Source organism: Cebus imitator, unplaced genomic scaffold (assembly GCF_001604975.1).
Source record: "Cebus imitator isolate Cc_AM_T3 unplaced genomic scaffold, Cebus_imitator-1.0 Scaffold334, whole genome shotgun sequence".
NCBI classification, from domain to species: domain Eukaryota; kingdom Metazoa; phylum Chordata; class Mammalia; order Primates; family Cebidae; genus Cebus; species Cebus imitator.
In genome coordinates this window covers 1,395,446-1,418,025 of record NW_016107649.1, presented here as the reverse complement: position 1 = coordinate 1,418,025, position 22,580 = coordinate 1,395,446, and the positions used below count along the sequence as shown (strand labels likewise).

Below are 22,580 nucleotides of genomic sequence, written 5' to 3'. Positions count from 1 at the left end.
GCAGTCTCTCCACAACCAGAAAGGCTTTTTGTTTCTTTTAAAGATGTTATACATTTAAGAAATGTTATTATAAAAATTTTTACACACCCCCACAAATCATAGTATACAGAAAATTAAAAAATATATAAAATACCTAATCCCAGCCAATACCTGATCAGTACTTTGAGATACTGAGTAATTTCAATCCCAGTAATCCATATGAATGGTGAATATAACTTTTCTTTAGGGTTTTGATCTCTGTGAAGTATTTTTTTGCCTATGGTTTTATTTTGCCCTTTGATCTTGGGTGAAACATATATTACCAAATCATTGAACTGATAAAGAATATTTTTGCTTTGTTATCAAATTTGGGGGTATAATTCCTAGGAATTAGTCATTTTGTTTTAAATTTTAATGATAAGTTTCTACATATTATTTTGATTGCCTGTCATAACCTCATAATGTAGTGTGTACACTAGGGTCAGACTGCCTGAGTTGAAATCCAGGCGGAGACACTTATTAATGGTGTATCTTTACTCAAATTACCAAGTTCTTTAAGCCTGTTCTTCTTTGAGAAGTTGGTTAATAATAATCTCATCTTGTGAAGTTATTAGGAGGATATCGCAAATGTAAATTGGATAGATAGTACAGCACCTGGCATATCAAAATTGCTTTGTAAATCTTAGCTATGACCAAAACCGATACAACTATATTAGTTGTATGAAATTTTATAATCTTCCCATATTATGAAATGGGTGACTCTTATAACTTTGAGTTTTTCTACTTCCAGATATTAGTGTTTTTTTTTTTTTTGACATAAGATAGTTTTCTTAAATGTTAACAGCAACAAATCAATTACTTTTATATAAATTAGCCACACTTTTGAAGGTGCCAAAATGCAGCAAAAATATAGCATGAGACTATTTATATCTAATATTGTCCGACAAGATAGGAATAGTAGAAACAGCAATAGTTAATACTCAGCACTAATTAAGTAGCAGGCCCTATTTTAAGTGCTTTCCTTGTTGGTTTGTTTAATCCTTGGATCATGCCTCCTAAACATTATTATTTGCCTGAGTTTATGCATGAGGAAACTGAAATCCCAATTAGATAACTTACCTAAAACCATACAGCTAGCAAGCGATAGAGGTGTGATTTGAACCTAGTTTGTTTGGCATGAAGGTTGATAATACAAATTAGCAAATTTCCTTGTTTCAAAATTGTACTTAGAATCCCTGAATTATAATGCTTCAATCCAATATCCAGCTTTATTCCGTTCCAAGTTGCTTTCACATTAATCTTGCTAAAGCATAGCTCTGGATATAGCTACATGTATACTCAGAAAATGTTCCTGGAGTAGCATTCCCTGGTACCCATGGCCATTGTGGTAGGTTTTATCCACCTTTGCATGCAAAGTCACAATCTAACCAAGGTAGAATTTGGAATACCCACTGAAAACACTCTGCAGTTTCTTTCTGCTATGTGTTAACATTTATAACACTGAATATGATTTAATTCTAATATATTTATAAGACTTTACATGTAAGTAAACTTATAGATTAGAAAAAAATATTTTCAAAGCCATTCAGCTCCTGTTTGATTTAGAAAATATGACAAATAGGACATCCATATTTATAACCCAGTTGTTTTCCAAAACATGACATGTCTGCCAAGACAGTAAAATTACCCAAAGAAATTAAGGGCAGCTTAACCAGATCGCTTTAACTAGAGCTATGGTTCATGGTTTATGTAGACAATCAAATAATCTTTACTTGTTGCATACCTATATCTTCTTCTGACCAAGGCCACCTGGACACGTGGATCCCAACCCTAATTATCTCTAAGATTTTGTTCCGTTAATCAATCACCAATCCCTTGGTAGGTTCGACTTCTCTTTCTCCACTGGCTCTTTTCTCTCCATGTGTACTGACACTCAGTACACATATCCAGTGGCCTCTCATCTCACTTAGAATGAAATGTAAAGCTTTTAAATGGCCTCAGAGACACTTTGTCATCTGATTCCTGTCTAACTCAAGGACCTCATCTCTGCCCTTTCCTTCTTGTTTATTTTACCCCAGCCACACCCATTCATTCATTTATTCAACAAATATTTGTTGAGCTCCTGTTATATGCCAGGAACTGCTTTAGGAAATTGGAATATATGAACAAAGTAAATATTACTTTTTTCTTGGTGCTTAACATTCTGGTAGAGGAGACAAAAAGTTAACAATTAATACGTAAGTATACTCTAAAAGTAAAAGGTGATAAATTAAAAGGTGATATTAAAAGGTGATAAATATATGTTAAAGGATAACAGAGGCCAGGCATGATAGCTCATGCCTATAATCCCAGAGCTTTGGGATTGCTTAAGGTCAGGAATTCAAAGCCAGCCTGGGTAATATAGTGAGACTCCATCTCTTTAAATAAAATTATTAGCTGGGTGTGGTGGCATGCACCTGTAGCCCTAGCTACTGAGGAGGCTGTGGTGGAAGGATCGTCTTGAACCCAGGAATTTAAAGTTGCAGTGAACTAAGTTTGCACCATTGCACTTCAGCTTGGGCAGCAGAGCAAGACCCTGTCAGAAAGAAAGAAAAATAGATGAGAAACAGTAAAAGAGAAAGAGAGAAAAGGGAGGAAGGAAGGAAGGAAGGAAGGAAGGAAGGAAGGAAGGAAGGAAGGAAGAAAAGAGGGAGGGAGGAGGGTGTGGGGGGAAGGTAGGGAAGGGAGGGAAGGGGTACAGAAAATCAGGAATGCCAAGAATGGGGGAAGGTAGTATTATAGTATTAAATAAAATCAGTGTAAGCCCTAATTGGCAAAGTGAGATTTGAGCAGGGACTTTAAGGTGTTAAGAGTTAGACAAACAGATACCTAGAGGAAGAGCTGGTTAGAGTCAGAGACAGCAGATGTGGCCTCACTGTGGACTCATACAACCCTTTGAGATCACCATCATGGTGGCATTTCTGCTGGAAGACGTTTGTCCTTTTTTAATTTTTTGCAGAGAAGAATGTGAGCACATTTCTAAAACATGGTTAATATTAGGTTGTAAGAAGAGATTTAGGAAAAAAACTTATCTTTCTTTGTCACATTATTCAAAACAAAATTTGATTGAACTATCAATGTGTGGATTTCTAAATAAAAAAATTAAGAGGATGAGCATTTAGTTTTTGGATAGCACACAGATGTTCTAGTTAAATTATCGCACTGTTTTAAGTAACTCAATAGCTTAGACAAGTTTGAAGTATCATGAGTAATGTGGGAGATATAATTGTACTTAATCTGCTTTTATGGAGTCTTTCAGCAAAGGATCACTAGATTGGGAATAGACAAGGAGTGTTCTTGAATATATACACACAAATATACATATATAAATATATTTATAAAAAGATATATAGTTATAGTTTACATTATAACATATATTTATATAAATATATATGTAATGATGTAATAAATATACTTGTTATATTCAAATATATATATATATTCTTTACAAACACACATATTGATACATATCCATTTTTGGCTATGCAAAATCTGAACCCTGTGTTTTAACAGAAACTTGCCTACCATAGTGGTGCAGAAAAATGCCAGATTTTTGTTTTCCTTGCCTCCCTTGAAGCTAGGATATTATCATGAAAATAAGACTTTGCCAATCACATCTACCAACCTCAGACTTTGAATTGAGAGTTAATAAAGAAATGGAGACTAAAAAATTTTCCCTGCAGTTTTTGCAGGATAAAGTTTCTGGGGACAGAGTGTCATTCAGTATCCTGTTTCAGTGGCCACAATCATCAGTGGCAGGGTCACGTTTGCCAGACCAGGTCTGTAGCCTGATTTGGAGCAAGATTCCTGGCTATGCACCCTTCAAGTCTGGTTGTTCAGCCCTCCTACAAGTTATGTAAACTACTTAATAAACTTTCAATAAATTATTATTATTTTACCAAATCAGCTAGATTTAGGTTCTATTGCTTGCCTCTAACAGATCTTGCTGATAAAATATAGAAAGTGTAATAACCAGAAGTGGAGGAAAAAGTCAAAGTGACAAACTCAGCTATCAGGAAAAGTGAATGGAGCCAAAGGAGAGAATGAGCATACTCTCCTATGGTGGTGTAAGGGTAGGATGAAGAAGAAAAGACACATTTATCCATATTTTCTGCTGTGATTAATGTGCAGTGGACTTTTTATATTGGAAATATCTGTAGGAAGCAGAAAGTCAGGTGAGAAGGGAAGTGTGAAGGCTATGAACCTAGTAGGTTCTTATGGTGATGGAAACTAGGAAAGACTAAGCGTACACTTTCATGACGCCTTCTCCTCTATATCTCCCCTCTAAATATGGTAAATCAAGTTATTTGGCTGGTGCAAAAGTAATTGTGGCTTTTGCCATTACTTAATTTACCATATTTAGAGAGGACATATAAAGAGGAGAAGATATAATGGCTTCCATCACCACTGAGAAATTTCTTCTTCCTGTCCGGTTTTATGTATTCTCAATATGGTGAATATTGTTGTATCCACAGAGCTAAAGAATGGTTATCAATCTTTTTACTTTGATCTTAAGCTGTAGAGTATTGCAGACTCAATTTTATTTATTTAAATATTTACATTTTAATTTGTTTAAGGAGCATTTCATCAACCTATCATTATGGTTTACTTTTCTATTTTAATTAAAATATAATTTTATTTAAATATTTAAGGTACACATTTAGTTTTTTTTTTTTTTTTTGCTTGGTGTTTTGTTTTTTCAAAATAACTGCCAAAGTGATAACAGATCATAAAAGATTGACAGTGTAAGTACTCACACTTATGGGTAACTGACCTAAAGCAATCAAAGGCATTAATATTTAGCTCCTGGGTAGGCTGTGTTATAAGGTAATTTTTGTTTCTAATTCAGGACTTGCACTGTGAGAATCTGCCTGTCAACAGAGGCTCATTCTATCTTAAAAAACAAAAGCAAACAAATAAAAATATGCTTGAATTTTTTTCACTGTGCATTTGACCTTTCCATGTCTGCTTTTTAACATAGGGTAGCATACACCAGCATGCCTTTATTTTTTTTTCTAATCATTTTTACTTTGCCTTTGTTTAAGCACTAAATTCATAAACATTTTCTGTTAATTTACAAGGAACCAGATTAATTAATAGAAATGTACCTGCATAGAAATGATTCCTATCTTACATGAAAGTCACAATTTGTATATTGTAAAAGGTACATACAGAATTTTCACTGGATTAGAGAGTTAGCAGTTGGATTCATGAATTTCAATCCCATCAATTACTAATTGTGTGATCGTGGATGAAAGAGAAACCTTACTCAGAGCCAGTCAACAGTGTTTGTTGGTACCACTGTGTTTTGATTTAGCAGCAATCCTGACTAGGGATACACCAACACTGTAGGATGGCCAGGGTCTGTTCCCCGGTGAAATTGACTCCAGTAGCTACACATTATACAATGGTGAGGAAAGTGTCTGACTCTCCTTACAAATATAAACAAGTTTAAACACTAGTAAAGTGAAAGATGAGACTAAGATTTTACAGCGATATTCTAGGTAAACTGTGTATTGTCTGCTTTATTTTAATTAGTTCATTAGTTTTACTTTATTGCATTTAAGCATTTTTATTTATTCTGGAAATCTTATATATTGTCATTGTTTACCCATATTATAACCTGTATGCAGCTTCCGTTCACTTGGATGTCTCAGTACCATCTTGCCAACCAATAACAACCTTCTTGGAGGACTCCATCATGGCATATTGTAGACCTGAGTCCCTTTAGTTAACTTAAGCTCACTCTCACTACCCAACTCCAGCCTGCCAGGCCCAATGGCTGATGGCCAAAGTTGTGTCTGTGATAGATTCTTGACCCTTTGTGTGGTGTATTGTCCAAAATAATGAAGAAAGAGATCAAGTAGGAAAGCCAAGGACACTCTGGTGGAATTATGAACAGAAAGAAGTTATTTTTAGAAATTATCTCCATTCTCACTGGTGGCCTGACAATATGAACCTAAAAAGAGATTTTGGGGGCTATAGTTTATCATACAGGAAATTTCTCACATAATCTCATTTACCTTTGCTAGCCTAGCTTTTAAAATCCAAAGATGGACCCAGGAAATAATAGATTATGGAGGAGCTTCTTACAAACTACTTCTCATTTATCTACCTTGAAGACCACATATAGATTACTTAATAAAGCATTTATAAATGCAAACAAGTTCATTTGAAACTATTCTTTCTACCCTAAATATATAATTTGGTTATCTCCTTATTTCCCTGGCCTTGAGGATCAGGATGATGTCATTTTAGAACTCATAACTTGTGATTTTCCAATCTGCTAACCTAGCCATATCGACTAGAGTGAGACTTGCACGTCTAATACCTGGCTTAGGAGCGATTTCTCAGGAAGCTTTATTTCTTCCACTGTTTTCTACCTTTAATACCTGAAGTGGGTCTTGTGATACCCTAGCTCAAGAGATTTTGTGTGAAGTCAGTCTCTCCTTTTTTATTGCCTAGCTTCAGTGGCTGAAAGTGATGCGTTGGATAGCTGTAGATTATTTGATATCCCTGTTCATATTTACAAGCTTGGAGATAGGTTCTACTCTGGTGCCTCTCATTTTAAATCTTTCACTATCTTATTCCAGGGCAGCACTGTTGATCTGCTGTCTTTATTCTCTGCATTTTTCATTTAGACACAATTCTTTCTTTAGAGCATTCTGTTGGTGATTTTTGCAAGCATTTGTATAATCTCTTTTTATTCTTTAGGAAATCCTAAGGTAAAAACTATTAAAATCAGGCTGACATCTCTCCAGAGAACATAAGCCAACAATTCAGACTCAGACTCAGTACACTGACTTTGTACATAAGAGTATTTTGAGATCAAAATTTATATTACATACTACTATCTTGTTTTGGCAATATTCTGTCCCTTGTATTTATCATGTATTAGACTATATCCTTTATTCCTTGAAAAAAAATCATGATTATGAAGCATGCTCCATTTTTGTCTTCCAGTAAATAAATTGACAATCTATTTTTTAAAATGTAAGAGAAACACTTCTTAAAATAACACAAAATATTTTTTCAGAAGAGAATCTTACATAGTTGACTTGGTGTAGGGGCATTGAACTTCTTCTCACATGATAGAATTGGATTTGGGATATTTTAATATGTCCATGTATTGATGGAAGAAAGAATTGGGAGGGTCAGTCTGTCAGTTCTCCTTATCTTCCATTGGATGTAATAACCTGTTGTAAGTAACGTTGCAGTCCTTCATCTCTTAATCCATTATTATCACTGCCTTTTTCAGGCTTTGTCTATTGTTATGAATGTCAAATTGAAACAGCTGAGCAGGATCTACTTCCAAAGGTTATTGCTTATAATTTTTCAATAGGAATATGTATTTTTGATAATAAAATCTTATTTTAAATCCTTCACATGCCAAAAGGCCATATCCATCCTTCTAAAAGTCAGAACTAGAACTGTAGGCCAGAAATGACTGAGGTGCTTGGAAAAAGCTGGTGGCTAGAGGAGGAGAGTGGAAAGACATGTGGCTTGCCAGGCAACTGCTACAATCCCTAAGGCCTCAGTGCTCATATTCCCAGAGTCCATGAACAATCTCTAGGCTTATTCTTTGCTTTCCCCAGTTTGTATTCACCACAGATGCTGTAAATTACTTTTTAAGCCTTTCTTCTCATGTTATATCTCCCCTTCCTATTCATTTAACTGGCATTTCTCTTGTATAAAGAAATCAGACCAGGGCAGGACCTATATGGAGGAAACTATAGCATTTAAAAATATATATATATTTAAAAACAATCTAAATAAAAAGGCATATCACATTACTGGATGGGAAGATTTAATATGAAAACACCAACACTTTTCAGATTACTGTACATGTAATTATAATGAGAATGCCATTTTTTGGGGGGGAGTAGTTAGCTAAATGACTTAAAACTATATAGAAAAATAATTGTGACTATAAATAAAAATTATTAGAAATGTGACCAGGCGAAGTGGCTCACACCTATAATCCCAGCACTGGGAAGCTGAGGTGGAAGGATGGCTTGAGGCCAGGAGTTTGAGACCAGCCTGGGCAACATGGTGAGATTGTCTCTATGAAAATTCAAAACAAAAAACAAAAAATAGCCGGGTGTGGTGGCATGCCTCCGTAGTCCCAGCTATGGATGGGACTATATATTGGGAGGCTGAGGTGGGAGGATCACTTGAGCCCAAGAGTTCAAGGCTGCAGTGATTTATGATAGTGCCACTGCACTCCAGCCTGCAACAGAATGAGAATCCATCTCTTCATATACATGAAATGTAAATTAGTAAGGCCAGATTCACCCTAATTAAAGCCAGATTTTAATAAGTTATTAAAGCTTATTATAAAACTGCCATAACCAAAGAGTACACAACTGGCACAGGAAAAACATGTGATCTATATAACCTTTGCGTATCTTTTACAATCAAAATTAAATTTGTGATCTTTTTTTTTTCAAAACTGAAATAAAACGAGGGGAAAATGGTTTCTTTTAATTGTTTCACATTGTTGAGACAAAAGTTCCCAAACTGTCTATATTTGCAAAGAATTAATATTCTAGAAACCTGCACTCAATGGAGAGAATCTGTCTATAAAGCATTTATGGGGACAGCAGTGAGCTAAAAGGCATTTAACTTCACAGCTACCATCACGATCTTTCATCTGCTGTCATCCCCTCTTCCATGAATTTTCTGTAATTTGACTTAGTATCTTTCCCACAGATATTTTATCTCACAGAACATGTATAATAATAAACAGTTGCAAAAGAGGTAAAAGTTTTGTAAGAAACAACAAACTCAAATAGTATATTGTTTTTCTCTGTTAAAGCAATATTTGGGAGGTAATATGGAATATTGATTTTTAAATTGAATTTTTGAAGGGTCCCTCAGCACCGTAATCTTGCAAGTTGCCTGAAATGATAGCACAAGCCTCACATGTTAAAGAAGGCTGGAAAAGCTTATGTTTCACATATGTGTCCTCAGCTCTGGAGCTTCCCTGTGTGAACTTCCTTCTATTTTTCCCTTCATCATTTTCAAGAGGTTTCTGCGAGCTCTCTGAATGAGGCAACAAGACCCAACTAATTCCAGGGACCTATTCAACTCTTTTCCAAAAAGATAATCAATTTTATTTTTTTTTGATGTTAGGAAGATCACATTTACTCTCTACTGATTTTAGGTGCCCAATAAATTTCTAATCTATGTTTTCAGGTGACATAAATCCAGAGTCACCCCTTACTATGTGCAGGAGGATCTGTATACCCTCCAAGAGGGAGAAAAAGGCAAGGAGGCAGTGAGGGGAAAAAAAGAGGAGAAGGAAGGACTAGAGGATTGGAAGACTGTCATCTGGATTAGGGTGCATTAAATAATAATAACTGCTGGGTACTAGGCTAATAGCTGGGCAATGAAATAATCTCTACAACAAACCCGTGTGAAACGAGTTTATGTATATTAAAAACCTGCACATGTACCCCCAAACCTAAAATAAAAATTATTTTAAAAGCTCAACTCTCCTACACAAAGCAAACCCCTGTTTTAGTCCTCAGACCTCACTCCTTAGTGACCTCTCCATCCCTCCCTCCCCTCTTAAAAGCAAAGGAACCCCCCCGTTTCTTGAAACACTTTTGAAACTTCTTTATTCTTTTCATACCTGCTCTATAAATCCACTTGAACCTAATTTCTTCCCAGTTAAAGTCACTTGGTTGTGGCCTGCTCTGTGTCCCACTGATCACCACAGGGGGTCTGATCTGGAGGCTCCTCTACTACCTGGGGAAGGTCCAGCTGTTAGCACCATCAGCCACATTAGGGACAGTCTGTATCTTTATTGTGCTGCAAAACAAAGTGCCTCATCATTTATTCCTTGTTTATCCAACTTAGTTCTAATGACCCTGTATATTCATAAATTATTTGATAATTTATTCCCTTCCTATGGCTTTTACTCTCTTTCTCAGCTCTGGAAAAATTCTAGGCATTCCTTTTACTCTTAGTCCTCAGGAATAAAGGGAAATTGGATAGGGAAAACGTCATCAGTTTCTTTATACAAAGTTTAAAATTGATTTTTCTTTTCAGTAATCAAAGATCAGTTTCACACTATTTTTTTTTCAAAATTAAAAGAATAAGTGTACAAAAGGGTTTATTGTTTTCTCCATTTAGAAGACAAGTCAACAAACACTCATCTCACTAAAAATTCTCATAAATCTGTAACCAGCTCACTCTCACTATTTGTGATTAACTCTCATAAAGCCTGTTGTAGGCCAGGCATGGTGGCTCTTGCCTATTATTCCAGCACTTTGGGAGGCTGAGGCGGGTGGATCACCTGAGGTCAGGAGTTCGAGACCAGCCTGGCCAGTATAGTGAAACCCCATGTTTACTAAAAATACAAAAATTAGCTGGGTGTGGTGGTGCATGCCAGTAGTTCCAGCTGCTCAGGAGGCTGAGGCAGGAGAAACATTTGAACCCAGGAGGCAGAGATTGCAGTGAGCCAAGATCACACCACTGCACTCTAGCCTGGGCAACAAGAGTGAGACTCCGTCTCAAAAATAAATAATTAAAAATAAACAAACAAATAAATAAATAAAACCTATTGTAAATGGTATCATCTACTTCAGATATTATCACCTCAGTAAGGGTGAATATGTATTTTATTAAAAAATAGGTATATAATTTTTAAAAATAGAATTGCTGAACATTACTTTTATTGAAGTTTTAAACATGCCTGAAATGAAGGGAAGGATGTAAGGTTCTCTTTTTTCCCTTCTCCGGAATACTGAATACTGTAAATTTATTTTTATCCTTTCTCTTTAGCTTTGTCTCTGTTCTCTAAAAACCGATTTTTTAGGATCTTACCTGGAGGTATCTGTTTAAGAAAACAAGCTGGAAATCTGAATCGTTTTCTGCCCTTATTCTCTCACAGGAATTGTTGTTATTACTTTATTATTTTTATGTAGAAGTCATAAAAAATGCTGAATATTTCTCAAAACTTTTACATAATTTTCTGAAATGACAATATAAACACTAATTTTTATTATTTTTCACTTTTTGAAGAAATTACTATTGTAAAATTTGAAGAGTAGATTTCTTGACCAAATTTTGATAGGACTCATTGCTGAAGGTTACTGGATCAGTTTGTTTTTCAACTATTATTTCATGTGTATTTATTCCAAGTGCTTTCTCCTTCATGTGCACTATGATCTTTTGCGCACACTTCAACTTTACATATTTTAAACAGGTTGTTTATGAATATGGAAAGGCAGCCTCTGGGAAGGAAAGCTTACTCGTGACATAGAGGAGCAAACGGAACTGAGAATTCATGCTTTCAAAAATAATGAAAGAGGTGGTGGACTGTGTTGGGATGTATTCTTTAAATCTTCAAAGGTTTTTATTATTTGCATTTTTTCCGTCTTTCTATGTGACTCTTTATCAAGAGACACCTGATTTTCATTCTTGGAGAAGCACAGGGCTTCCTCAGTATTCAACTCCACTTTGCAACCCCACCTTCTGATTAAATCTTCTTGAAATTATGTTTCCAAAGGTCTGAATGACTTAGCAAATGCCTACCATTCCCCTGCTTTTCTGTTAAAATATAGTTTATGTCCCTGAAGTTATTAGTTAAACAAAGCTGTAGAAACAATTTTACATTTATTTATTTATTTATTTATCTGTCTATCTATTTACTTATGAAGTCTGCATGTGTGTGTGTGTGTGTGTGTGTGTGTGTGTGTGAGAGAGAGGGAGAGAGAGAGAGTGTGTGTGTGTGTGTGTGTGTGAGAGAGAGAGAGAGAGAGAGAGAGTGTGTGTGTGAATGTGTGTGTGTGAGAGAGAGAGAGAGAGAGTGTGTTTATGTGAGGAGAAGGGGCTTGAAATAATAAGGAACCAGAGGAGCCGTCTCTCAAAGAAGGACATCCTTTAGTGATTCTATTTGACTCTGTTCTTTTTTTTTCAAGCCCAAGAAATTATATTTTTATGATTAAGTTTGGAATTTAAATTAGCTTTCTTTCTGAGTCCAACCCATTCTTCCAGGCTTAGTTGGAAATTTCAGCTGTAAGTGAGAAGAGACCCTTGAATCCTCTGTATGAAACTTATAGATATTTATATCCAGGTGTTTTGTGTTCTTGTTTCCAGGATCCTTTAAGGCAGTGGCTGTGCCTTTCTCATTCCCTTCTTGTCCTTGGGGAAGCTATGTGGCGTAGCAGCAAGGGTGAAGGCTTTCAGTATAGAGACATAGGTTTGAAGGCTGCCCTGATACTTTCAAGCTTGTCTTCTTGAACACCTTAACTTCTCTGAGGCACAGTTAGCTGACAGATATTTATGAGGAATAAATGAAGCGATCCAAAACATTTGTGACATTAGATGGACAATAAGTTAGTTTCATTTCCTTCTCCTCTCTTATAGCACCTATGCTTAGGCTAGCATGTAACAGATATGGAACAAATTTTTATTGAGTGAATCAATGGCCAAAGTAATAGAATTTGAATTTGTTACAGTTATTAACAAATATAACTTACAGATAATGTGTTATAATATGCTTGCCATTATCAGTATGTAATCCTAAAACTATATATAACATTTTGTAAACATTTTTTTAAAATTTCTGAATGTAAGAATCATCTTTCTTTTATTTGATTTTTAACATCCTAAGCTTTGGTTTTACCACACCTAAACAGATGGTTTTTGAATTTTATCCCAAATCACTCATAGTTACTTTACTGGTCTGTCTTCTGTACTGGTCCCTGTCTCTGTTAGGCTGTAGCCCTTTTCATGATTACTTTGGCATTCTTCCAAGAGAAGCCTTCTAATTTTAGAGTCAGGGTGCTGGAAGAACAAATCACAGATGTGCATTGAAATGTGCACAATATGGGCACAGAGCCATTTTTAAGAGTTATAGTAAAAAAGGTCTTTTACACTAAAGAATCATTTGAAAACTTAATGTATTTCCTTTCCTTTTTCTTTGTATAGTCCAAGAATACTACTTTATTTTTCTCACATGACACTGAGATTTGAGAAATTAAAAATATTTTATCAAAATATTTACTTTCCAAGTGTAGGCTATATGTACATCTCTCATATATTTATAGGTCCTAATTTTAAATTCAAAACAAGCTTTTGTTTCTATATTATTTAATATAAAACATTTTACCCTTTATAATTTATTGAATATTTTATCCAAAAATGTTTTTTTTCTGAAAGAGGTCATAAACTTCACCATTACTAGAGTCCAAACTATTCCAATACCAGAATTATGCAATAGGTCAGTCACTGTGGAGTCTCTTGGAGTCTCACAGATCTATTTCAGACACAAACTAACCATTAGTTGCCACCTATCCTTGGTCAAGCAGAAAGATGCAAAATCTTTTCTGCATCCTATAGCTGCAGTAACATAAAATAGAAAAAAATAGAGGAATTGTTTGATTGATTTGTCCAGCATAAATGCTCTAAATAGATTTTGAGAGAAAACAAATTTTTTGAAAAGTAAGATTTCGAATTTAAATCATAAGCTACTGCTAATTTATCTATAATATCCATTTGTGAAGGGCCCTAGCTTGCTGGAACCACCTTTTTTTTAAAAATAAAGGCGAAATTGTTGTGACTCCATCTCAGATTTCTCATTATCTTTGGAGGGAGAAATGGGAGAGGAGCCAAGAGGTAGAGGCTTGCGTATTTTCTAGCCTTCTCTTGATTCCTAGTTCCTGCATTTGCTGATTTTGCAATTTCTACACTCTTTCCACTCTGCATGTCTGCCACTTTACTGCACTGCATTGTCTCACTGGAGGTCCTCCAGCTCTTTATTTCTCAAATTATTAACTTAATGTTAGCTGATTTTACTATTAAAAATATGAGACAAGGAAAGTAAAAATTACATTGCAGCCAGAAACAACTTTTTTAAGAGTTATAGTAAAAAAGAGTTATAGTAAAAAATTAAAAGCCCTATCTGCCAAACAATTTTCTTTGATATTCTACTAGGTTATCAGAGGCCTGTCCTGAAGCTGGACCCTGTGTCTTCTTGGAAATCTCCAGCCTTGCTTCCTAACCTTGCACACTGGCAGCCCCGGTTCCCTTTCACTTCCTGTGCAGAGCTACTCACTCTCCCTTCGCCTCACCATGGACATTCAGGGTTTCTATCACAGGGCTTCACCTTCTCATATATACCACTAGGCAGTGGTTTTCTTGTTTTCTTTTTCTAGAGTACATTCTGGAATAAGCTTGTCCAACCTGAGGCCCGCAGGCCATATGCAGCCCAGGATGGTTTTGAATGTGGCCCAACACAAAATCATAAACTTTTTAAAAATGTTATGAGATATATTCATGGACTTTCTCTTTTCTTTTTTTTAGCTCATCAGTTGTCATTAGTGCTAGTGTATTTTATGTATGGCCCAATACAATTCTTCCTCTTCCATTGTGGCCCAAGGAAGCCAAAAGTTGGATACCCATGTTCTAGAAGAATTTTGTATCCCTCACACATTTTTTAATTGATGTCTAATAGTTGCTATCTTATGTTTAAGTAATTGTAAAGAATGTCATTCCTGGTATATTTTTTACATGTTCTTAGTCTATTTAAAATAAATATCAAAAGTTGCAGATTTATTAGTTCGCTCAATTACAAAAGAATGTGTGCCATGTAACCTAATTCCCAAAGCCAGTTCTTATTACTGAACTAATCCAATTTATCTTCTAACAGAAAAGATCTGTCTTCATTCTTTCAATCTAAATGAACATGTTAATACATGTTGCTGTGACACACATCTCACTTTTGAATTCTAAGATCATCAGTTGGACAAATATGGTTTGTAAGGAAGGACTAGTGGACAAAAAGATGAAAGAGGACATGTCTGCTTTTGGCATTTCTTTCTTGTGCCTGTTTTACTTTGCACTCAAGGGCTTTGAAAGCAAAGTCCTTTGGGTTCCATGCATTATCTAATTACCCATTGTTTGGCACCCAAGAGATATTTATACCTCAGGGAAAAATCACTAGAGAAAAATCAGGATGGCTGAGAGGCAAGATATTCCATCGTAAAGTGAGGAAAAGGTGATTGTATTAGGGAGATGGGAAAAGAGAACTGGACCACAGTCTTTCCTGATGGAAGTTGAGTATAAGGGAATTGATTTCCTTAACATTGTTTGCTCCCGTGTTCCCTCTGGATATGTGAATATAATTTGAAGATGACTATAATGTATTCTAAACAAAGACATTTCTTTCCCTGAGAAGTAGTCTATATTTCTACAAGAAATATAGGAAAGAAATTTTCCTTGTAAAATATAGACTACCTCTTAGGAAAAGCATATTATAAAATAAGCATATTTTACAGGGTTATCCAGATACTATGCTAGGCATTGTATACTTGACTTGGTTATATAAATGATATGTGAAGTGAAGGCTACATAGAATTTATAATATTGTGAAATTCAAATGCCGGGATAAAATCTAAGCAATAGGAAGTACAGTGAGGAGCAAACCAGTAGCTTGTCCCCTTGATGCCCCATAAGCAGGGGCAAACTTTTTCTATATAAGGCAGGTAGTAAATATTTAGGCTTTATGGAACATAAGGTCTCTGTCACCACTCTGCTATTATAGTGTGAGGACAGCCATAGACACATTATCTAGTTTTATTGTTCAGGAGAAAAAATAAAGCTTTTCTCCCCATTTTATATGTTCATGCTAATAAAAGCTATTGGCTTTCAGTGTCAATATATCCAGTCAGGATTTTTGATTCAAATCATATTTTTTTTACCCACTAAGTATACTTACATACATCTTATAAAATAGAAAAGATAATTTAAAAGCTGGCGATAATAACTGCTTTAAGCCTAGACTGTCTAATAATAAAATCCAAGGATGTCTTCTACCTCTTTTAATTCAGTACCGTGGTTCTTAAAAAGTGTGGTACCTGGACCAGGAGCATCAGTATCACCTGGGAATTTTCCAGAAATGGAAACTCTTGGGCCTCACATCAAACCTATTGAGTCAGAAACTTTCAGATCCCTGCAATCTGTGTTTTCACAAGCCTTCCAGGTGGTGCTGATGCATGGTTAAGGTTTGAGAACCACCGCTCTGGTATATATCAGGTATTTACCAAACTCTTTTTTACCTAAAGATTTTTACGTTCTTCTTCAGAAACGTCTTTCAAATTTGACTTCTCTACATACCTCTCATTGCTGTCACAAAAATTAAATGCTTCCTAATTAACCTCCCCTTCTACTGTGTTAGACAGGCATTCATTCATTTATTCATCCATCCATTCATTTATTCAATAAAAATATACAGAGTACCTACTATATGCTGGGCACTGTGTTACATACCGGATATACATCAAGGAATAGATGGAATGAGATTCTGAAACGCATTTAATCACATCCTATTTGGGAGATCCCAGGTTATTTTACATATTAATTAGAGCTATAAAGGAAATAGAATGACATAATAGTGATTAGGGAGAAATTAGTTGCGGTTGTCAGGAAAGGGTTTCTGCAGAGGAGAAATTTTAGCTTCGAGCTAAGAGGTGAAAGGGAGCCAGCCATTCAAATAGCTGGAAAAGGCAGAGGAAATAATAGTAATGAGCAACCTGAGGCTGGGCACAGTGGCCCACACCTGTAATACAACACTTTGGGAGGACGAGGTGGCAGGATCACCTGAGGTCAGGAGTTTGAGACCATCCTGGCCAATATGGTGAAACCCTGTCTCTAAAATAATAATAATAATAAGTAACCTGAGATTTTGCCATGTGCCAATTATAGTTGTAAGCGCTTTACATGTATTAATGCTTTTAATCCTTACAACAAACCTTATCGGGCACAAACTTTCAATATTTCCATTTTTTAGGTAAGCAAACTGAGGCACAGCAAGGTTGGATAATTTACAAAGGTTGCATAGCCACCAGGATTCACTGTGAGATGGGACTAGAAGGATAGATATGGCTTTATGCCAAAGTGAAAAAGTTGAATTTAATTCTAAATAATATTGAAGCCATTCCTGGGTCCTGAGATGGTACTGACTTGGTCTTATTTACAAAGGGATTGTAGAGGAGCCAGGTGGAAACAGGAAGCATAATGAAGGCTGTCACCCTGGACCCGATGAGAAATATTCATGGCTAGGACAAGAGTGGTAGCAGTAGAGATGGAATGCTGTGGCTGGAAGTAGGATGTAGTTTGCAGATAAAAATAAATTTTGCTGATTGGTTAAGGAAGTAAAAGGGAAAGGAAAGACAAAGGTAAACTGTTTCTCTACACAAAACACTTTTGACACCAAATATGTGGGTTTTCCACACCAAACAATTCTCCAGTTCTCTTCAGACATCAATTGGGTGACCAGTTCAATTCTGTCACTAACTGCATGACATTACCACAGACCCACAGGTTAGGAGCTCAGTCCTGCAAGACTCTCCCCACCTTCAGATGCCAGTTGAAATTAGTGTGGCCCCAGGTTATCCACACTTCTGTCCAACTTGTCTACAAATCGGGGGTTTTTCACAGCCACCTCTTTAGATTTGATAATTTGTTGTCAAGGCTCACAGAACTGAGGGAAACACTCTGCTTACTATTGCTGATTTATTATAAAGGTTATTAGAAACTGTACACATGAATAGCCAAGTGAAGAAGTACATAGGGCAAGATTTGGAAGCCTCCTGAGCATAGGAGCTTCTTTCTCTGAAGTTGGGTATGTTACCTGCTGGCACATGCATGTGTTCACCAACCCAGAAGCTCTTTGAACCCCTTTATTTAGGGTTTTTATGGAAGTCACATTACAAAGGCATGATTGATTAATTCATTCTCCATTGGTGATTAGCTCAATCCCCAGCCCACCTCCCCTCCCCAGAGGCTGGGGATGGGGCTGACAGTTCCAACCCTCTCATCTCATGGTTGGTTCCTTTGACAACTAGGCCCCAACCTCCAAAAGTTAACTTTATTAGCATAGTCAGGTGTGATTGAAAGGGGCTTATTGGCTGGGCAGGGTGGCTCATACCATAATCCTAGCACTTTTAAAGGTTGAGGCCAGCAAATCACTTGAGTTCAGGATTTTGAGACCAGCCTAGCCAACATGGTAACACCTTGACTCTACTAAAAATACAAAAAATTAGCTGGGCATGGTGGCACTTGGCAGTAATCCCAGCTACTCAGGAGGCTGAATCGCTTGAACCCAGGAGTCAGAGGTTGCAGTGAGCTAAGATCACTCCATCGCATTCCAACCTGGGTAACATAGTAAGACTCCATCTAAAAAAAAAGAGAGAGAGAGAGAGAAAAAAGAAAAGAAAGAAAGGGGATTGATTATTATGTATGAATACCAAAAGATGCTCCTTTCTCCGATATCATCCAAGAAATTGCAGAGGTTTTAGGAGCTCTATGCTAGAAGCCACATATCACAACATCAAATGAAATTATAACGGACGATTTCTAGGTTTGAACTTGAGCAGTTGGGTAAACATTGTTACCATTTTCTGCAATGGCAAGACGAAGGGGAGAAAGGCTTTATTTCAATGGGACAAGTGAAGAGTTCTGTGTAGGCCGATGTCTGCTTTGAAATGACTTTTAGGCATGCAAACAAAGCCAATGAGAAGCCAGCTGGATAAAAATAATCTGGAACTCACAAAAGGGATCAAGGCAAAAAACATTATTGTGGGTGTCACTAGTCCACTGATGTTATTTTATAGGAAAGGATTTGTTTGAGTTCTCCCAGAGGATAATGTAGAGAAGAGGGCCCAGAACTGACACCTGGAACTGTTGGGACACATTCAGAAGTTGGATAGTGGGAAAGCTGCCTCCTGTTATCTGTGGATTCATCTGGTATGAGCAGACTGGAACCTCAGTGGAACACCCTTGGAAGAGAGGGTAGATCCATTACCAACCCGGCAAGAACCAGTGCAACAGCTTGTTCTGACCTGCACCTACAGTTGATTGACCTAGTTACTTTCTGCACCGGACTCTATTTCACACTAAATTCCTGTTATCTGAACATGCTTTTTATTTTTGTATATCTGATTTTTTTCTTCAGATTTTTTCTTCTCAAAAGCCTTTCTGACACCTCCCTCCCCTGTCTGATCACTGTCACCACTGTGCTCCCATAGCAAGTTGCACACTTTAATGTCATAGTGCTTATCACATTAACCACTTTTAGTTTTCTGTCTTCTCCATCAGACTATTCAGAGCCAGAGACATGTCCTACATCTTCATACTGAGCACTTGCAAACTACCTATAGGGTCTCAGTCTCAGCAGATATCTATAACGAGTGATCGAAGGAATTCCTCAGACCTGGTACTCAATTCATGTTGGATGTGCAACCCCACACACCAATCTGTAGATTTTCTCCCAATAAATGCTTCAGGAAAAAGAATAACTTTATTAGCTATGGAATAAAAGTAGATTAGGATGGTGTGGTTTCTAAAGAGTCAAGATTAAATTCACACTAATAGTAATGGTAATAATAAATAACAAATCAGCACCACCTTATACTGAACACTTACTACATACTAGGTACCACTCTAAGTTTGTGTGTCATTCATAAACTACTTCAAAAATTAGAACCTCTGAATTTCTCTTTACAACACTGTCTGAACAAACCACTTATTCTTTCTTTAATTTCACATCATATAGTCTTTTTAATGGTAAAGATCGCCAAAACTTAAGTTTCTTGTATTCCCTTAGAACTTTGTTCTCCAGTGAATACCAAATGGACATCTGTCTGTTTGATTTAGCAATGATATCTGTTACATATGTGAAATCTCAGCGACTTATCAAATAAAGAATTCCAGCCATGGCTTTTCTAAATTATTTTTCTGAATTAGCTTAGAAAATATTGGATAGTTTGGGGAAAATGTAAAGTAAGTAGAACTTATGGTGCCCCTGGCTTTTTATTGTATATCAAGACAGTTTTCAGTTTGTGATCATATTTTAGTTGTTTTTTTTTTAGATGGAGTTTCACCCTTGTTACCCAGGCTGGAGTGCAGTGGCGCGATCTCAGCTCACTACAACCTCCGCCTCCTGGGTTCAAGCAATTCTTCTGCCTCAGCCCCCCGAGTAGCTGGGACTACAGGCATGCACCACCATGCCCAGCTAATTTTTTTTTTTTTTTTTTGGTATTTTGAGTAGAGACAGGGTTTCACCATGTTGACCAGGATGGTCTCGATCTCTTGACCTCATATTCCACCCTCCTTGGCCTCCCAAAGTACTGGGATTATAGGTGTGAGCCACCGTGCCCGGCCCATGTTTTAGTTCTTAATAACTACTCATAGATTACACCATATGCACAAAAGGTTATGTCATGTGCTAGTAATCCCCAGACCCATTAAGAACAGGGTTTGCTTTTTTGGAGGATTGCCTGGAAAATAACCTATATCCTAATTTATATAGATAGTTACCTTTTATGTAGCTAATGATTTGTTTGTATGGATACTGGTAGAAGACAGAATCCATGTTATGAAAAGTTTGGGAATATCAGTGTAAATAACTGTTTTATTGCAGGATTTCTCAAAGCCTGTAATACACTAACGTGTCAAGTGAATCACCAATAACATGTATCATTTTTCATATTTGGTTGCCCATGGAACTTTATTCTTCCTTCACACATTTGACACCTTGCAAATATTTCATAGAACACAATTTGGAAACACTGTGGCATTTAGGTTGTGAAGATGCAGAATGCATACTGTTATTTTCCTATCTTTGTTTTGAAAAAACAAAAGCAACAGTTTTGTTAGGCAATGCCTGCAAAGATTGCAACAAAAATCCTATAAGAGTGCTTATCTCCTTTTAATATTAGATTGCTAAGATCAGAACAAATAAGTGGAGGATCTTAATTTGATAGAGAATAGTGCTGTATATCACTGTTTCATTGTTGAGGTGTTAACCCTCCCTCAGCCTAAGACAGGAAGTTGCCAAATTCTCTAGCCTCCAGTCTTTCAGGGATAGCATTGAGGATAATCTATAGTATGGCCTTAGTGGATCTCTCACAGTTCCATCACATATGTTCCACCTTCTGGGCAAACTGGACCCATTGCCATTTTCTAAACATACTCATGTTGTCTACAGTCTTTTGTCCTTCCCCTTCACCTAAAATATACGCCCACTTGTCTCCCTATGTTGAAGTTGGACATTTGCTAATTTAATTTATATTTACTAGGGTCAACTCTGTGCAAGAAACTAATCATATTTTTAGTTTTAGAGAAAGATATTCATAAAATATTTTGTTTTTCATCTAGTTGACTGTGAACCCTGCCTGCTTTTAACTACCTTAGAATATTTTACATCTCACAGAATAGTTCCCTTGCCTGCATGATGTACTAGTTGACGGTGTGCTTGTCTCTTACCTCCTAGTAGACTAAGTGTATTGCAAGCAAGAGCTGTGCCTTAATTATTGTAATGCTGGTAAAGCCTGTCTCAGCTCCTGGTCCCCACTTGGTTCTTAAGATTATCTGGTAGCTTGAATGGAGTTCACAGACACCCCTATGGACATTAATAGAACCAGGTAGAATCTAGGTTCCTGGACTTTACTAACCAAAGGTGTTTGCTTCTGACTCCTTAGGAATTCTATCTATACTGACAGTAAAGATTTCCCAGGCAGCACCTAACAAACCTTTTCCTGCAGAATGGGCTTGCTTTTGAACAAGCCTCATCCAGAGTCAAAGAGAGACATGGCTGGAGACCCTAGTTCCACTCTCACCCACTCATTCCCAAGATGGTCTGAAAGCTAATGTGAAAAGGAGAAATACATTTACTTAATTAAACTGACAATATTGTTGACTTTTCTTAAGCAAATACTGTCAAAAACAAATTGAAAGCTCAGTTATTTCAAGTAATTTTCAAAATGCAAACATTTTATTTGAAATATTGTTAACTAAACTGTCTAATTTGACTGAAAGCTCCTGCCATTACTTTAGATGGTACAAAGGTTGATGGTTGATGGGCCCCCTTTTTCAGGTGTTTTCAATCTAAGATCAAATGAAGTATGCAATCACGTTAGGAAAGTTTGACGCACCTGTGTTTAGAGGGCGTCTTCATTCTTCGAGCTCAGATATTTGTGGCCATTGCTCCTTTCCCAATTGTATTTTGAAATGAATGATTTAGAAAAAACAAAACAAAACAAAAACAAACAAAAACCCCCAGCAAATCGAATGGGAAAAAGCAGGAGAAAAAGGCCAGGTGGCTTCTCATGTCTTTTTCTTTGTGCTTTTGATGCCAGTCTTTTATTGCTTTCTACATAAGTGGAATGAGAATTTGGACAAGAATAAGATGAGTGAAACCTTTCTGACAAGGACTATCTCAGTTATTTGATAGCTATAAGACTGTGGGAACCTAACTTGAATACCAATTCATCACATTACAGTAATCAACATTGGCTTAGTTTTTTACCTTGTCAAGAGGAAAGTCATAAAGAAAAAGAGGCAGTCCGCTGGGCGTGGTGGTTCACACCTGTAATACCAGCACTTTGGGAGGCCCAGGCAGGTGGATGGTCAAGAGATCAAGACCATTCTGGCCAACATAGTGAAACCCTGTCTCTACTAAAAATACAAAAAAATTAGCTGGGTGTGGTGGTGAGTGCCTGTAGTCCCAGCTACTAGGGAGGCTGAGGCAGGAGAATTGCTTGAACCCG

General features: G+C 36.6%; 1 protein-coding gene across 3 annotated transcripts in view; it reads left to right on the top strand.

Annotated features, from left to right (window-relative positions):
* The window catches only part of CYP39A1 (cytochrome P450 family 39 subfamily A member 1), a 101,869-nt gene that overhangs the window by 31,847 nt on the left and 47,442 nt on the right, over positions 1 to 22,580 (top strand). The gene's annotated exons all lie outside the window — the stretch shown is intronic.